Source organism: Nerophis ophidion, linkage group LG10 (assembly GCF_033978795.1).
Source record: "Nerophis ophidion isolate RoL-2023_Sa linkage group LG10, RoL_Noph_v1.0, whole genome shotgun sequence".
Taxonomy (NCBI): Eukaryota; Metazoa; Chordata; class Actinopteri; order Syngnathiformes; family Syngnathidae; genus Nerophis; species Nerophis ophidion.
In genome coordinates this window covers 463999-483455 of record NC_084620.1, presented here as the reverse complement: position 1 = coordinate 483455, position 19457 = coordinate 463999, and the positions used below count along the sequence as shown (strand labels likewise).

Here is a 19457-nt window from a genome sequence, read left to right as displayed (position 1 = left end):
TGCCGCTGATGAATGAATGATAGGTGGTGGTCGGAGGGGCCGTAGGCGCAAACTGGCAGCCACGCTCCCATCAGTCTACCCCAGGGCAGCTGTGGCTACTGATGTAGCTTACCACCACCAGGTGTGAATGTATGTTGAGTCCCGCTTCTCTATGAGCGCTTTGAGTGTATAGAAAAGCGCGATATGAATTTAAGTTATTGTTTCGACATCAATTAGGGGCTTGTAAAGTCTCCAACTAGCCTTGGTGCTAAAGTGCTGTAGCCTGATCACCCCACAGTATGTAATGGAATCTTTGGGCACCTCACAATTCAATTATGAATACATTGTTGATGCATCTTCAATAAATCTATTTTTTATGTATATGACGTGCCTCCTTGTTGTTGTCGTTTTGGTTATCGTGACTTCTCAAACCACGGAATTCCCAAACACGTTGCCCTTGGTCAGTCACCGTAAGTGGCAAGTTCTAAAAGGTGTGACTTATCTAATCATTCATGTATGGTTTACAGTGTATGCAGGGTAAAATGGGACAAAATTACATTATTTTTTAATTACATCTTTTGAAATGTGTCAATTAGTTATAATTGGTAGCTGAGATAGGCGCCAGCGCCCCCCGCGACCCCAAAAGGGAATAAGCGGTAGGAAATGGATGGATGGATCCAATCCAATCCAATCCACTTTATTTATATAGCACATTTAAACAACAATAACGTTTCCAAAGTGCTGCACAGCCATGTTAAAAACAATTGTAAAAAAAATATATATATGAAACCAATAAAAACAAATATGATTAAAAAATATTTTAAAGGGTAAAATCAATTAAAACAGTAAAATATAAATCAAAGTGTATAAAAAACACAGAGGACAACAGAGGACCACACAACTCACGTAGTGTTAAAAGCCAAAGAATAAAACCAATAAAAACAATATAAAAACAAATATGATTAAAAACTATTTTAAAGGGTAAAATCAATTAAAACAGTAAAATAGAAATCAAAGTGTATAAAAAACACAGAGGACAACAGAGAACAGAGGACCACACAACTCACGTAGTGTTAAAAGCCAAAGAATAAAAGTGGGTCTTAAGACGAGACTTAAAACACTCCACTGTGGAAGCAGTTTGAACATGGAGGGGCAGAGTGTTCCAGAGCTTAGGGCCGACCACAGAGAAGGCCCTGTCTCCCCTGGTCTTAAGTCTGGTCTTGGGCACCACGAGCTGGAACTGGCTCTCGGACCTCAGAGCGCGCGCAGGGATGTAAATTTGGATGAGGTCCGAGATATATTGAGGTGCCAGTCCATGTAAAGATTTAAAAACAAACAGCAATGTTTTAAAATCAATTCTAAAATGAACAGGGAGCCAGTGCAAACTCTGAAGAATTGGGGTTCTATGCTGGCGTTTCCTGGCCCCTGTTAAAAGTCGTGCTGCCGCGTTCTGGACTAACTGCAACCGGGAGAGAGCTTTTTGGCTCATGCCAGCATAAAGTGCATTGCAGTAGTCCAGGCGACTTGAAATAAAAGCATGCAGGACTTGTTCAAAAAGGTTAAAAGATAAAAACGGTTTAACCTTTACTAAAAGACGAAGGTGATAAAAACACGATTTTAAAACTCCATTGACTTGTTTGTCTAGTTTAAAATCGCTGTCTATAGTGACACCAAGGCTGATGACTTAAATAAATACATACTTGAGTTATTAAACGTGTCATTAAAGGCCTACTGAAATGAGATTTTCTTATTTAAACGGGGAAAGAAGGTCCATTCTATGTGTCATAAGTGATCATTTCGCGATATTGCAATATTTTTGCTGAAAGGATTTAGTAGAGAACATCGCCTTGACTGTACCGGAAGTAAAAGCCGATGTGCGCGTGACGTCACCGGTGTGAGGGCTCCATGGTGTTCCAGACTACAGCAAACATTACCCTGCTTGCAAAGATTGTTATAAATCCATTAGAAGGAGACAGCCTGCCGTTTCCTTTAACTTGGACACACACATCTATACATTTGGCCACTCGATGCCAGTAATTTCTTGGAGTTATCCCGCCCCCGAGAAGCCTCTGTTTTGTTTTCCAATGTAGTAAAAATGTGTAGAATAAATATTACATTCCAATGTTTCTGTCAATGAAGATTTGCGTCAGCCTGCGACACATAGTCATAGTAGTGGTAGTAGGCTAATATTGACACTTGTATCATGTGTTGCCTTCATTATAAGACTTTTTCATAAGGCTTTTAATTGTTTGCAGCTACATAATTTTTGTTGTTGTGTTTTTGGTCCAATATGGCTTTTTCAACAGTTTGATTTGCCGACTGCTGCCCAAGATGTTTATTTAGATTTGGATTTGGATGGGGACTCCCTTTAGGAGTTTTGTGCATGGGAGCCCAGAATTTGGTGCTATACCGATATCCTTAGTCACCATGTTTTGAAAGACTTCCGAAGTGTTAGGCTTCAGACCAAAGCAATCATTGGACTAGATTCCTGTCAGCCTCGGCTGAGTTAGACGGATTAAATAAATTCATGAAGCGTTGACAGGCAGGTCCATGAAATTAATAAATTGTGACATATTTAATTAAATTGTGAAATAATACTTAATTATCATTAATAATTAATTTTCAATAATTAAATAAAAATATGAAATAAATAAATAGATTATTTTTTAAATCAATCAATCAAAGTTTATGTATATGCACAAGCCACTACCTACACCCCCTATTGATTCATACTGAATTAATTAAATGATTAAACAATTAGATTTACATTTACATTAAATAAATTCATGACAGATATAATAACACATTTATGTTTTTTTAAGTTTTGTTTGATTTATTAAATTTGACTGTCCATGGGAAATGGCTTTTGCTCTCGGGAAAAATCGGCTACCTTGACGAGGTGAGGATCCATAACCAAAGCTGTCCCTGCACAAAGGCTGTCTAATGCCAGGTAGTCGGCATTCCTGAAGCATTCCACTGCAGGGGGGGAGTTGCCGGGGATGAAATATGCCCGAAACAAAGCTTTACTCTCATTCACAGGGTTTAGGCTTCTGTGGGAAAGTCCTGACTGGACTGAGGTCGGAGGGCCTGAGGAATGCGAGGAGGATCTCTGTGTGTCCACGAGGGCCAAAGATGCGATGGAGGGAGGTCTTCTTCCTCTAGGAGAGACTGATAAAAGCTCTTTGATATATCTGTGCTGTTTGCACATGCTTGTCCTGCTGTGTTAGGATTCTTGCAGAGTGATGTCAGGTCGACTGGATGATCTGTATCTGCTGCATGTCTACATACGACACGCCATTTGAAATCTGCACAGCTTTTAGCTAGGATGTATGTTGGAATTTTCAAGTGTATATCTGGAAGACAATTCGGCAAAGTCATTGTGTTAGACCAGTGGTTCTTAACCGGAGTTCGATCGAACCCTAGGGGTTCGGTGAGTCGGCCTCAGGGGTTCGGCGGAGCCTCCGCCACTGAAGTATAGACACATCCGAATTATCGGGTAAATAAAAACTTCTCCCTGTCGGCGTATTATGGATACCTCCAAACAATGTTACCTCTAATTTTCCATCTGATTTGCAGGTTTTTTGATTGATTGATTGATTGAAACTTTTACTAGCAGATGGTGAAGGAAGGAGAATACATTTAATGAAACAGTATAGTTTACACAGTACAGTACATATTCTGTATAATTGACCACTAAATGGTAACATCCGAATAGGTTTTTCAACTTGTTTAAATCGGGGTCCACGTTAATTAATTCATGGTAATTAGAGATGCGCGGATAGACAATTGTATCATCCGCAACCGCATCACTAAAGTCGTCATCCACCCGCCATCCACCCGAACCAACATTTTATCAGAAGCGCAACTGACCGCCACCCGCCCGGTGTTATATATCCGGAGTCGGCGACCTTTGCCACTAAAAGAGCTAGTTTGACCCTTATCACTAAGTAAAGAACGTAAAGAGGGCCACCAACGTTCTCGCAAATATCCGATGGTGCCCATTCAGATAACGGGAATAAGGGCGTGCTGTGAAGCCATTGCCTTTGACACCTTCAACAACATGTACGAACCGTTTGCCAGTCCAGCAACATGTTGTATGCAGCTTCCGCAGATACACGTACAAGATTGAAGAGCATACTGGGTGATACAGAGTACACTAGTGGTTGTGATATAAACAATTTTAACACTCTTACTAATATGCGCCACGCTGTGAAGCCACACCAAACAAGAATGACAAACACATTTCGGGAGAACATCCTCACAGTAACACAACATAAACGCAACACAACAAATAGCCAGAATCCTTTGCATCCATGACACTTTTGAATATACTTTACACCCCCACGCCCCCAACCCCGCCCACCTTACCGACGCACGGGGGGGGGGGGTTGCTGCTAGTGGGGTGTATAATATAGTCAGGATTTGTCATGGATGCAAAGGATTCTGGGTATTTGTTGTGTTGCGTTTATGTTGTGTTACTGTGAGGATGTTCTCCCGAAATGTGTTTGTCATTCTTGTTTGGTGTGGCTTCACAGCGTGGCGCATATTAGTAAGAGTGTTAAAATTGTTTAGATCACAACCATTAGTGTACTCTGTATCACCCAGTATGCCTTGCAGTCGTGTGCGTGTGTCAGTGGAAGCCACACACAACACATTGCTGGACTTGCAAGTAGATTGTACATGTTGTTGAAGGCGTCAAAGGCAAAGGCTTCATAGCACGCCCTAATACTTATTAACTGGGTGACTGCCGGCAGACATACTTGAGAATATTTACGTCAACTAATGCCTTCTTCGCTTTGTGACACGGGTCCAAAATGGCTCTTTGAACGGTAAAACTTACCGATTTCTGAACCATGTATATCATATATTTCCAAATGGTTCAACCGCCACCCGCCCATATCTATTTAAAATCTATTTTTTCGTCATGTCACCCGCCCGACCCGTGGTTTATCCGCGGACTCCGCGGATGAGACCGCAAACCGCGCGTCTCTAATGGTAATGTGTGTAAGGTGTGTAATTTGTTGTGAAATCATGCACTGTGTTGGTTTTGTTCTATGAACAAGATGACGTTCACGCACGGTCAGAGGTGGGTAGTAACGCGCTATATTTACTCCGTTACATTTACTTGAGTAACTTTTGGGATAAATTGTACTTCTACGAGTAGTTTTTCTGCAACATACTTTTACTTTTACTTAAGTATATTTATAGAGAAGAAACGCTACTTTTACTCCGTTCCATTTATCTACATTCAGCTCGCTACTCGCTACTTTTTTTTATCGATCTATTAATGTTTGTTTTGGTTAATGACAGAGCTACAAAGTAGAAACTAATCATGCCTGCGTTTCACCAATCACATGCAGTCACTGGTGTCGTTGGACCAATCAAACAGAGCCAGGCGGTCACATGACCCGACTTAAACAAGTTGAAAAACGTATTGGGGTGTTACCATTTACCACGTATTGGGGTGTTACCAATTGTACGGAATATGTACTGTACTGTGCAATCTAATAGTAAAAGTTTCAATCAATCAATAAAAAGTGTAAAGGAAAAAAGACACTTTTTATTTCAACCGTACTTCCCGTCAAAAGCCTAAAGACTGATCGCACAGTTCCTGTCTTCACAATAAAAGTGCCACTCCATCGCGCCTGCGCTAACAAAATAAGAGTCTCCGAAAGCCAGAGCATATAAGCTAGCAAGCTATGTATTTTGCCGCCAATGTATTTCTTGTAAAGTGTATAAAAACGAATATGGAAGCTGGACAAATAAGATGCCAAAAACCAACGACTTTCATGTGGTATTAGACAGAAAGGAGGAACTTTTTTTCTCCTCTATTTGAAAACGTGGACGTCTGATTCCAATCAATGCAAGTCATCAGAATCAGGTAATACACCAACTTATATTCTTGTCTTCATGAAAGATAGGAATCTATATGTTAAACATGCATGTAAATTCATTAAAACACCTTCAACATGTCAACAAAAATATACTGTATATATAAATGTATGTACAGTATATATACAGTATATATATATATATATATATATATATATATGATGTGTGTGTATAAATGATATTTGTGTGTTTAAATGATATGTGTGTGTATGTATATGTATATATGAGGTAGATCACCTCGACTTGGTCATTTACTAAGTAATTGATAAACGTTGAAAAACTTATTGGGGTGTTACCATTTAGTGGTCAATTGTACAGAATATTTACTGAACAATCTACAAATACAAGTTTTAATCAATCAATCAATCAATCAAATCAATGAATGCCTACTGAGGCTATGGTGCTGTTAAGTTATTGTGGCTCAATGTGCCATTTTTTTGTTTTATTTTAATGTACTATTATTTGATATATATTATTGTTTTAGTTGCTTAAGAGATATTCCTGGCTCTGAATTTGCTCATTGCTATTTTTATGTTTTTGTGCATTATTTGTTGCCGTAATTAGGTTACTCATCAGTTACTCAGTACTTGAGTAGTTTTTTCACAACATACTTTTTACTTTTACTCAAGTAAATATTTGGGTGACTACTCCTTTCTTTTACTTGAGTAATAAATCTGTAAAGTAACAGTACTCTTACTTGAGTACAATTTCTGGCTACTCTACCCACCTCTGCGCACGGTTCATTTTGTGCACCAATAAAAAAAACCTAAGTTTTTCTTGAATTTGAAAAAAATATATATATTTTTTTTTCACTAAAGAAGGGTTCGGTGAATGCGCATATGAAACTGGTGGGGTTCGGTACCTCCAACAAGGTTAAGGACCACTGTGTTAGACGTTTGTGGGTTTCTTCTTCCCCTCCAAACGTTTATTCATTTTCCTTTGTGCACAGGGGACAGAAAATGGTATTTCCTAAAGTACACGCACAATGCCAGGGACATAGCACTTTAAATTGCTCTACTAAAAACGTTGATAAATCACTAAAATGCAGCATATGAATGGTCTCATTCATCCAGGTCATTGCAATCTTAGGGGATTCTATGGATCGCTACTGGACTGTTCGGTTTGTCTTAGAAGACGTTTCATCGCTCATCCAAGAAGGCTTCATCAGTTCATGCTCATAGACTTAGATTGGTCAGATCTAGTCCAGCGACTGATGCCAAAACCCTAAATATTTATGCCTAGGCAAGGATAGTTTCGTCGTATCAAAGTGAGAAAAACAACTGTTGAGATGGTAACTTGCTGCTGTTGGGATAAAGGAGCACGTGTGCGCAAAATAAATGGCCTGCGTATAAATTGTACACGATTAATGAGATAATTTTCTGTGATTTTTTTTTTTTCCCTTGAGTTAACTCATTATTCTTGACAGCCTAATTGAAAGTAATTGTTAAACTTACGTATAAAATACTACACGGTCTAGCTCCAGCCTATCGTGCCGATTGTATTGTACCATATGTCCCGGCAAGAAATCTGCGTTCAAAAGACTCCGGCTTATTAGTGATTCCTAGAGCTCAAAAAAAGTCTGCGGGCTATAGAGCGTTTTCCGTTCGGGCTCCAGTACTCTGGAATGCCCTCCCGGTAACAGTTCGAGATGCTACCTCAGTAGAAGCATTTAAGTCTCATCTTAAAACTCATCTGTATACTCTAGCCTTTAAATAGACCTCCTTTTTAGACCAGTTGATCTGCCGCTTCTTTTCTTTCTCCTATGTCCCCCCCTCCCTTGTGGAGGGGGTCCGGTCCGATGACCATGGATGAAGTACTGACTGTCCAGAGTCGAGACCCAGGATGGACCGCTCGTCGGGACCCAGGATGGACCGCTCGCCTGTATCGGTTGGGGACATCTCTACGCTGCTGATCCGCTTGAGATGGTTTCCTGTGGACGGGACTCTCACTGCTGTCTTGGAGCCACTATGGATTGAACTTTCACAGTATCATGTTAGACCCGCTCGACATCCGTTGCTTTCGGTCCCCTAGAGGGGGGGGGTTGCCCACATCTGAGGTCCTCTCCAAGGTTTCTCATAGTCAGCATTGTCACTGGCGTCCCACTGAATGTGAATTCTCCCTGCCCACTGGGTGTGAGTTTTCCTTGCCCTTTTGTGGGTTCTTCCGAGGATGTTGTAGTCGTAATGATTTGTGCAGTCCTTTGAGACATTTGTGATTTGGGGCTATATAAATAAACATTGATTGATTGATTGAAGTATCAGTAGTAGCTGTGCAATGTCTCGTTTCAATAGGTTCTGAAGGGACTGGCTAAGAAATTTCAAGTTTGCGACACGCGAGGAGGCGCGTGATTGGCTAGGGAGGTGTGTTTCTGGAGCAGACGACTTAACCTTTCATTTCCCGTCACGGTTCTGTCATCATGGCAGCGACACCTTGCTGACAGACTGAAACACTTTGTCACAATTGCAAGCATCAGGCGCACCAGTGGGTGGTAAATTGCTGCCTTCCCTTCTCATAAAGAGCTCCTGATAAATGAAGGATGGCGCTCCTGGTTTTCTCCACCGTGAAGATATCGAAATGACAAAGCGGCTTCAGCGTCAAAGCTGCCTTTTGTTTATACTGCGGGCTGTTGTCTCTGCCTATATATCATCATGTCCGGTCTATATGCAGCGCATGGTTTGCGGGGAGCACATGGAGACATGAGAGGAGATCAATGGCAGCCCGCAGGCTTTTTCTCACACTCTGATGTGGCGGAGCACTTCCTCCGCCTCCACAGGAAATGTACAGCCAGAGCGTGTGTGAATAAAATGTATGTCGCCGTTTGGAATTTTCGAACAATTTCCCTCCTCACGTTGTCGGCTGACTTGCAGCAAATAAGGGAGTGTTCTGAGAGCCGGAAGAAAGCAGCATGCGACCATGCAGGTATTTCTGCTCAGGGCGGTGCAAGGCCAGGCTAGGACCTGTAGGCCATGCTTCTCTCTTCAGTTCAACTCATGTTGCTGTGAGCCCTTTAAACTTTAGGCCTCGGTGACAAATAATTCTGAATGCTAATCTTCTGGAACCGTTTGGCTTCAGTCCCCCTAGGATTTTGCTGGCTTTTTTGCGATTGATTGTTACCTGAAATGCCTGAAAATGTGTCAGGTTTTTTTGCAATGTTTGGAGGCTTATTTTTTCAAGTATTATTGAATCAACTCGGGATTTCATAATTGGCAACACTAAATGGGCCCTAGTGTGTGAATGTAAGTGTGAATGTTGTCTGTCTGTCTGTGTTGGCCCTGCGATGAGGTGGGCACTTGTCCAGGGTGTACCCTGCCTTCCGCCCGATTGTAGCTGAGATAGGCGCCAGCGCCCCCCGCCACCCCGAAAGGGAATAAGCGGTAGAAAATGGATGGATGGATGGATGTTTTCAATTTTCCCTCTAACCTCACCCTTAGAAAGTACATGATTTCAACAAAAAATGGACAACAAATACTGTATTGATGTTTTAAAAGCACATACTCAGAGCTCAACTCCATCCATCCATTTTCTACCGCTTATTCCCTTTCGGGGTCACGGGGGGCGCTGGCGCCTATCTCAGCTACAATCGGGCAGAAGGCGGGGTACACCCTGGACAAGTCGCCACCTCATCGCAGGGCCAACACAGACAGACAGACAACATTCACACTCACATTCACACATTAGGGCCAATTTAGTGTTGCCAATCAACCTATCCCCAGGTGCATGTTTTTGGAAGTGGGAGGAAGCCGGAGTACCCGGAGGGAACCCACGCATTCACGGGGAGAACATGCAAACTCCACACAGAAAGATCCCGAGCCTGGATTTGAACCCAAGACTGCAGGAACTTCGTATTGTGAGGCAGACGCACTAACCCCTCTGCCACGGTGAAGCCCGAGCTCAACTCTACTGTTTTAATTAATTATAACTAATAATAGTAATAATTATAATTACAGAAAAAAACACCACAAAGGGCTTCTTTATTGCCCGCTGTCTGCTCTGTTGTTTACAAGTTGCAGACATTCTGTGTGTGTATTTTAGACTTAAAAAGTGTTATTATTTCATGTTCCAACACATTTACCACTGCACGCAGTGACGTGCAGTCAGGGGCGGCAGGTGTGGCGCGGCCTCACCTGCCATCATGGAAAGAAAAAAATGTAAAAAGAAAAAAAAAAATTATATTGTTATATGTATGCAGTGATTATACCACAAAGTTATTTTCAATTTAACTTCACCAGTTTTAAATTATTTTTTATTCAAAAATCGCTTAATTTTCACGTTTGCCGTTCAAATACTGAGAATTACCTGCGGTGAGTCACAGCCAGCTGAGACTCCCGTGGATTGCGCAATGACTCGGCTAACTGCTGTCTGCTGTGCAGTAAGACCGTATTGCTATATGAATTATATTTCCATAGTTTAGTTAGCTGAGGTATATAATGTACAGTGTATTTTGCCAACAACTGTATGTGTGTAACGTATTTCTTGTGCTGGGCAATCATAAAACGGCTGCTAAGACACACTTTGTGTGGCACCTGTTCTCCGGCCTCCTGGTGGTAGAGGGCGCTAGTGATCCCAGAGATCATTCTTGCACTACTCGGCCAGGCCTGGGGACATCTGAAGCCGGTATGTTTTAAAGTTTTCGTTTGCCTGCATATCGTAAAAACAACCGTCCAACATTTTACAACTAATTGTAAACTTATAGGTGCCGACCGTCAGGGCCGAGTTGCGACGAAAGAGTGTGACGATGTTGAGATATTAAAGGCCTACTGAAACCCACTACTACCCACCACGCAGTCTGATAGTTTATATATCAATGATGAAATATTAACACTGCAACACATGCCAATACGGGTTTTTTTGTTTACTAAATTACAATTTTAAATTTCCCGGGAGTTTCGTCTTGAAAACGTCGTGTAATGATGACGTGTACGCGTGACGTCACGGGTTTTTAGGAAGTATGATCGCTGCGCACACACACACAGCTAAATGTCGTCTGCTTTAACGGCATAAGTATACAGTTTTTTGGACATCTGTGTTGCTGAATCTTTTGCAATTTGTTCAATTAATATTGGAGAAGTCACAGTAGAAAGATGGAGTTGGGAAGCTTTAGCCTTTAGCCACACAAACACACGGTGATTCCTTGTTTAAAATTCCAGGAGGTGAAAATTTACTATGGATCACAGCGCGGTCAAGCCAACATGTATCCAGATTGAATGTCAACCAGCAGGTTTCGGTGAGAAAATTGTGTTTAAAAAGTCAGTTCTTACCGGATAAAAGCTGAGCTTGTGCCGTCCATAGCTGCCGTCGACTCCCCTGAGACACTGCGTGTCAACACCCGGCCGTGGAGACACCCTTCCGACTATCAAATAATATTCAACTCACTAAAATACTAGCAACACAATAGAAAGATAAGGGATTTCCCAGAATTATCCTAGTAAATGTGTTTAAAAACATTGGAATAAGTCCCAATGCTATCGCATTTTTTTTTTTCTTCTTCCTAGTCCGTCGCTATCAATATCCTCAAACACGAATCTTTCATCCTCGCTCAAATTGTCGTTTTCTCGGTCCGAATAACTGTTTTTTTATGTTAGTATTATCGCTAATAATGATAATAAGTGTAATTTATTTATACTATACTATACTAGCTAAAGTACCTGCTACATTAAGTTAAAGTACCATGATTGTCAAAAACACACTAGGTGTGGTAAAATTTGTCCTCTGCATTCGACCCATCCCCTTGTTCACCCCCTGGGAGGTGAGGGGAGCAGTGAGCAGCAGTAGCCGGGAATCATTTTTGGGGATTTAACCCCCAATTCCAACCATTGATGCTGAGTGCCAAGCAGGGAAGAATGCTGGTATGAGCTTTTAAACATAACCCGTTAACTGCTGCCAATCAAATGGTGAATAAGATACTCTATAGGGTTCATATGTTTATAAATCTGACTGTGATGAAGTCAGTGCCTCACCAGCCATGAACCTCACCGCACGTCACTGCCTGCACGTTAAGAGTACTTGTGAACTGTTGAGCGGGAACTATATCTAATTTGATGTAAAATTTTGTTGGTAAATGAGGGACAATGAGAAAATATCATCACACATCAACACATGTCATGTAAATGCTGCCTATTTGCTAGGTCAGCATTGCAAAAGAAAATAATTACCTTATTGTCCTACTCTAGATAAATAATCAATAAGCAATAAAGAGTTGATATGTCGTTACACTTTGTTGTATATATATATATATATATATATATATATATTATTGCTAATATATATATTATTGCTAAACATATAAGAATACTGTACAAACTGCAGGAACACCATATTTTCGAGGGTAATTGCCAATACACTGTTATATGGATGCGCACACAAACATACAGGGGAATAAGGGGAATAATAAATAAATAATAATAATGATAAATAAATAATAAAGCCTATTCAGTGGCCTTGTGGTTAAAGTGTCCGTCCTGAGATCGGTAGGTTGTGAGTTCAAACCGAGTCATACCAAAGACTATAAATATGAGACCCATTACTTCCGTGCTTGGCACTCAGCATCAAGGGTTGGAATTGGGGGTTAAACCACCAGAATGATTCCCGAGCGCGGCCACAGCTACTGCTCACTGCTCCTCCCTCACCTGCCATGGGGTGGAACTAGGGGATGGGTCAAACGCAGAGAGTAATTTCACCACACATAGTGTGTGTGACTATCAGTGGTACTTTTACTTGAACTTTAAATGTAGGTAAATCAGGTCAATCTTCCTGGTAAACTTGTGATGTTTCACAGGCTGAAATGAAGACTCCAGCAGGCCGCACTTGCTCCTCAGGCTGTAGTTTGGATACCCCTGCCGTAGATGATTACACCGTTGTTTGAGCGTCGCTCAGAGACCAATTAGATTACACTTATTGGCCAAAATGTGCGGAAGTTGCAGGCTTTGGATAAAGTTGCGAGGCCACGCATAATTTGTGGAGATTTGTTGAATTTGTGTGAATTGGCGCGATCCTGCTATTGGAAATAGCAGGATAGCCTGCATTTTGATATATTATTATACGCTGTGATGGACTAACCATAGTCCAGTAGTCCCAATAGTTTGCATAAACTAACCTTGTGTGTTCAATATATTGATTCTGATTCTGAAACATTTGTCACCAAGGGCCAAAGAAGGATGCGGGGGACCCCTTTGAGAGTTTTTTTTTTTTACATTTAGTAATAAAACTAAACATGTATTTATATAATATACTATTTACATTGGCTTCACGGTGGCAGAGGGGTTTGTGCGTCTGCCTCACAATACGAAGGTCCTGCAGTCCTGGGTTCAAATCCAGGCTCGGGATCTTTCTGTGTGGAGTTTGCATGTTCTCCCCGTGAATGCGTGGGTTCCCTCCGGGTACTCCGGCTTCCTCCCACTTCCAAAGACATGCACCTGGGGATAGGTTGATTGGCAACACTAAATGGTCCCTAGTGTGTGAATGTGAGTGTGAATGTTGTCTGTCTATCTGTGTTGGCCCTGCGATGAGGTGGCGACTTGTCCAGGGTGTACCCCGCCTTCCGCCCGATTGTAGCTGAGATAGGCGCCAGCGCCCCCCGCGACCCCAAAAGGGAATAAGCGGTAGAAAATGGATGGACTATTTACATTGGTACCGTGACAGAAAACTGCCCATTGTTACCATTAGAAATAATGCAAATTCAACCAAAATATGAACACAAAACACATATCAAGAATAATTTAAATTTAACATGCAATACATATAAATGATAAATGAAATGTATAAATGTTTTCATCACATTTACATCACTTGTATTGGAGACTCCTGTTGGCAATGAGCAGTGAGGGAGGAGTGGAAAACCACACAGATGCTGCATTTGTAAGTTTTTTTCTTAATTTCTACCGGGTTTTTCACTTTCTTTATCAAAGTGCTGACACTCGCAATTTTCTGTGGCCCCATGGTGGACAATTTTACAGTCGTAATCAACAAAGAAAGTACAGAGACTGGGTCACCTGCGTGTGAGATTCTTTGTGTGTGTACTGGATTTCCGTGGTATGTTACGCAGGCAAACAGACTAGTTTGCTGCGCACAATGTTTAGCTTATAATAACCAGTGCACACATCAGTGCAAAAATCTTTTTCTCTGGTTACTCTTTGCTGCAACAGTTCTAGTTAGACTTCAGTTGAAATGTACAATGCATTTATTCTTTTGTTGTTTCACATGGCTTCTCGTCTCTTCCTGCCTGAGCTTTGCTCCGTGTGTATCCTCGCTACGTTGATTTTAGAACTGTCTGTATTCCTTGATTAAGTTTCTTAAATAGTCCATCTTTGATGTGTGTCCATCGATTCAGAATCATCCACTTCCCATTTGTAACGCATCCAAGAATCCATTATTCCACTCTATAGTTGTTATATTATATTAGTATATGTTTACTTGTAAGGCTGGGCAATATGGACAAAAATATGTCTCAAGAAATTTTTACTCAAAAAATGATATTTGATATATTACCCGATACATTTTCCGGTGAAAGTATACATATAAAGATATTACTTTTTTTCCGAGATTCACTGAAATCGAAGTGAATGAGAACTTTTATTAACCCAGTTAGTCAAGGTGGGTATTAACAGCTCAGTAAGTAATCTGTTTAGGTAGAACAGAATTACACAACATATAGGGGTGTGGGAAAATATCGATTCGAATACGTTGTGCGATTCAGAATCGATTCTCTTTTTTTTTATATAAATTTTTAAATTTATTTTTTGTTTTATTTTATTTTTTCAATTTTTTTTTTTTTTAATAAATCCAAAAAACCACTACACAGCAATACCATAACAATGCAATCCAATTCCAAAACCAAACCTGACCCAGCAACACTCAGAACTGCAATAAACAGAACAATTGAGAGGAGACACAAACACGACACAGAACAAACCAAAAGTAGTGAAACAAAACTGAATAGTATCAACAACAGTATCAATATTAGTTATAATTTCAGCATAGCAGTAATTAAAAATCCCTCATTGACATTATCATTAGACATTTATAAAAATAAAAAATAAAACAATAGTGTCACAGTGGCTTACACTTGCATCGCATCTCATAAGCTTGACAACACACTGTGTCCAATGTTTTCACAAAGATAAAATAAGTCATATTTTTGGTTTGTTTAATAGTTAAAACAAATTTACATTATTGCAATCAGTTGATAAAACATTGTCCTTTACAATTATAAAAGCTTTTTTTTTTAAACTACTACTCTGCTAGCATGTCAGCAGACTTGGGTAGATCCATGAATTAGATTTACCATGAATTGATTAACGTGGACCCCGACTTAAACAAGTTGAAAAACTTATTGGGGTGTTACCATTTAGTGGTCAATTGTACGGAAAATGTACTGTACTGTGCAATCTACTAATAAAAGTATCAATCAATCAATCAATCAATCCTGCTGAAATACTATGCATTAAATGAATACAGAATCGTTTTGAATCGGAAAAATATCGTTTTTGAATCGAAATATCGTTTTTGAATCGATAATCGCGTTGAATCGAAAAAATCGATATATTATCGAATCGTGACCCCAAGAATCGATATTGAATGGAATCGTGGGGCACCCAAAGCTCGCAGCCCTAACAACATATATAAAATACAAAAATATCATTTCTACATAAAATAATTAAAATAGCTGTGCAAATAATACAAAATGTATCAAACTCAGATAAAAAAATATATTTTCACAAAGGCACTTTTTAATTCCCAGTCGACTATGTAATGGACTGTCACTCTTTACGGTTCTGGTCGGCGGCAAGTAAGTGACTTGACTTAATGGTTTAACTCTTATCTTACTGATAGGATGCAGTGTGTCTCCCATAACAATATAACCTCGGACTACGTTAAGGTAACGTGTGGAGTTCCCCAGGGTTCGGTCCTTGGCCCTGCACTCTTCAGCATCTACATGCTGCCGCTAGGTGACATCATACGCAAATATGGTGTTAGCTTTCACTGTTATGCTGATGACACCCAACTCTACATGCCCCTAAAGCTGACCAACACGCCGGATTGTTGTCAGCTGGAGGCGTGTCTTAATGAAATTAAACAATGGATGTCCGCTAACTTTTTGCAACTCAACGCCAAAAAAACGGAAATGCTGATTATCGGTCCTGCTAGACACCGACCTCTATTTAATGATACAACTCTAACATTTGACAACCAAACAATTAAACAAGGCGACACGGTAAAGAATCTGGGTGTTATCTTCGACCCAACTCTCTCCTTTGAGTCACACATTAAAAGCGTTACTAAAACGGCCTTCTTTCATCTCCGTAATATCGCTAAAATTCGCTCCATTCTGTCCACTAAAGACGCTGAGATCATTATCCATGCTTTGTTACGTCTTTCCTCGACTACTGTAACGTATTATTTTCGGGTCTCCCCATGTCTAGCATTAAAAGATTACAGTTGGTACAAAATGCGGCTGCTAGACTTTTGACAAGAACAAGAAAGTTTGATCATATTACGCCTGTACTGTATATACCTTTATATACATATATACATACATATATACCTGTACTGTATATACCTTTATATACATATATACATACATATATACCTGTACTGGCTCACCTGCACTGGCTTCCTGTGCACTTAAGATGTGACTTTAAGGTTTTACTACTTACGTATAAAATACTACACGGTCTAGCTCCTTCTTGTATTGTACCATATGTCCCGCCAAGAAATCTGCGTTCAAAGGACTCCGGCTTATTAGTGATTCCCAAAGCCCAAAAAAAGTCTGCGGGCTATAGAGCGTTTTCATTTCGGGCTCCAGTACTCTGGAATGCCCTTCCGGTAACAGTTCGAGATGCCACCTCAGTAGAAGCATTTAAGTCTCACCTTAAAACTCATTTGTATACTCTAGCCTTTAAATAGACTCCCTTTTTAGACCAGTTGATCTGCCGATTCTTTTTTTTTTTCTCCTGTGTCCCACTCTCCCTTGTGGAGGGGGTCCGGTCCGATCCGGTGGCCATGTACTGCTCGCCTGTGTATCGGCTGGGGACATCTCTGCGTTGCTGATCCGCCTCCGCTTGGGATGTTTTCCTGCTGGCTCCGCTGTGAACAGGACCCTCGCTGCTGTGTTGGATCCGCTTTGGACTGGACTCTCGCGACTATGTTGGATCCATTGTGGATTGAACTCTCACAGTATCATGTTAGACCCGCTTGACATCCATTGCTTTCCTCCTCTCTAAGGTTCTCATAGTCATCATTGTCACCGACGTCCCACTGGGTGTGAGTTTTCCTTGCCCTTATGTGGGCCTACCGAGGATGTCGTAGTGGTTTGTGCAGCCCTTTGAGACACTAGTGATTTAGGGCTATATAAGTAAACATTGATTGATTGAGTGATTCCCAAAGCCCAAAAAAAGTCTGCGGGCTATAGAGCGTTTTCATTTCGGGCTCCAGTACTCTGGAATGCCCTCCCGGTAACAGTTCGAGATGCCACCTCAGTAGAAGCATTTAAGTCTCACCTTAAAACTCATTTGTATACTCTAGCCTTTAAATAGAATCCCTTTTTAGACCAGTTGATCCGCCGATTCTTTTCTTTTTCTTCTATGTCCCACTCTCCCTTGTGGAGGGGGTCCGGTCCGATCCGGTGGCCATGTACTGCTCGCCTGTGTATCGGCTGGGGACATCTCTGCGTTGCTGATCCGCCTCCGCTTGGGATGGTTTCCTGCTGGCTCCGCTGTGAACGGGACTCTCGCTGCTGTGTTGGATCCGCTTTGGACTGGACTCTTGCGACTGTGTTGGATCCATTATGGATTGAACTTTCACAGTATCCTGTTAGACCCGCTCGACATCCATTGCTTTCCTCCTCTCCAAGGTTCTCATAGTCATCATTGTCACCGACGTCCCACTGGGTGTGAGTTTTCCTTTCCCTTATGTGGGCCTACCGAGGATGTCGTAGTGGTTCGTGTTGTGGTTTGTGCAGCCCTTTGAGACACTAGTGATTTATGGCTATATAAGTAAACATTGATTGATTGAATTGTGCGGCTATGATCTTCCTCATTTCGGCATACATTTTTGGCAGCATTTCTCCTGCGAAATATACCCGGCTTGGCAACTCCAGAACAGTTTTGATTTGGGCTTACATGGTAAACAACTAAAATTAATGTTTTATCCAGACGCATACATTTGTCCATATGTGGCCAAGTAGATGATTTGTGGGTTTACTGCACGTCATCTACATCGCTAAAAGCAAAATATAAAGAAGATAATTCCTCCTCCATTTTCCACTAGTTTTTTTAATATATAAATCACCCGCTTGAATATTCTTTCTTCTCTTCTATGACCATCTCGTCGTCATTTGTGATGTCTGTTGTGATTTCCCCTTCTGGTTCCTATGTTGCCTTTGAATGGCCTCATCTCAACCAACCGTGACTCGATAGTAAACAACCAACCAATCATGGATGTTCTTATGCGTGCAAGCACGTCTTGGAAGGAGGAAGTGGAATGTTGAGAGGGAATGGTAAGCGGTGCAGAATAAAATATAATAGAATATATCTTTATTGTCATTGTACAACGAAATTGCAAGCAAACTAAATTAGCGCAATTTCATTCCGACACATAAAAAAGAGAACAAGGAACACAACAAATACCGTATTTTTCGGTGACATGCGGTGAGGTTCATGGCTGGTGAGGCACTGACTTTATCACAGTCAGATTTATAAACATATGAACCCTAAAAAGTATCTTATTCACAATTTGATTGGCAGCAGTTAACGGGTTATGTTTAAAAGCTCATACCAGCATTCTTTACACATGCAAACTGTAGCACACAAAAAAGCACATTTAATAAAAAAAATGTTATTATGGTCTTACCTTTACTTATAAATGAAGTCCATGCGCCGCTCCTTCTGAACAAAAGCATCGATAATTGTTTATAGAAGTCTTCCTTATCTTTCTTCAGTTTTAAAAGTCTCTCTGTCTTGATGGAGATCACTGTCTGAAGCAAACCTTTAAGCTCCGGTGTTTGTCTCTCTTTAATTATTACCTCCTGCTTCCATTGAAAGTCCAGTTTAGAAAACTGTTTCATTTTAGATATGTTAAAAGTCCAGGGGAGAGGAAAAAATAAACGATTGCAGCCGCCGCACTTGACTTGCTAACTGTAGCCTGTGTTCACTTATTCTGCAGCCGAGTAATCGCAAGAATGATCCCTGGGATCACTAGCGCCCTCTACCACCAGGAGGCGGGAGAACAGGTGCCTCACACAGTGCGTCTTCGCAGCCGTTTTATGATTGCCCAGCACAAGAAATACGTTACACACATACAGTTGTTGACGAAATACACTGTACATTATATACCTCAGCTAACTAAACTATGGAAATTTATAATATAATTCATATAGCAATATGGTCTCACTGCACAGCAGCCAGCAGTTAGTCGAGTCATTGCGCAATCCATGGTCAAAGAAAATGTCAGCAATCGTCACATACACGTCAACCAATAAGAATTCGGCGGGGGAGGGTCATGGCAGAAGTGCATTGTGGGTCAAGGAATGCTAACTGTTATATGCTACTTCCGTAGCTCTTAAAATTGATCATTTCATCGTTGGCGGTAAC

At 40.9% G+C, this 19457-nt stretch overlaps 1 protein-coding gene across 1 annotated transcript in view; it reads left to right on the top strand.

Moving 5' to 3' along the window:
* pex26 (peroxisomal biogenesis factor 26) overlaps window positions 1–19457 on the top strand; it is an 89750-nt gene that overhangs the window by 19405 nt on the left and 50888 nt on the right. The gene's annotated exons all lie outside the window — the stretch shown is intronic.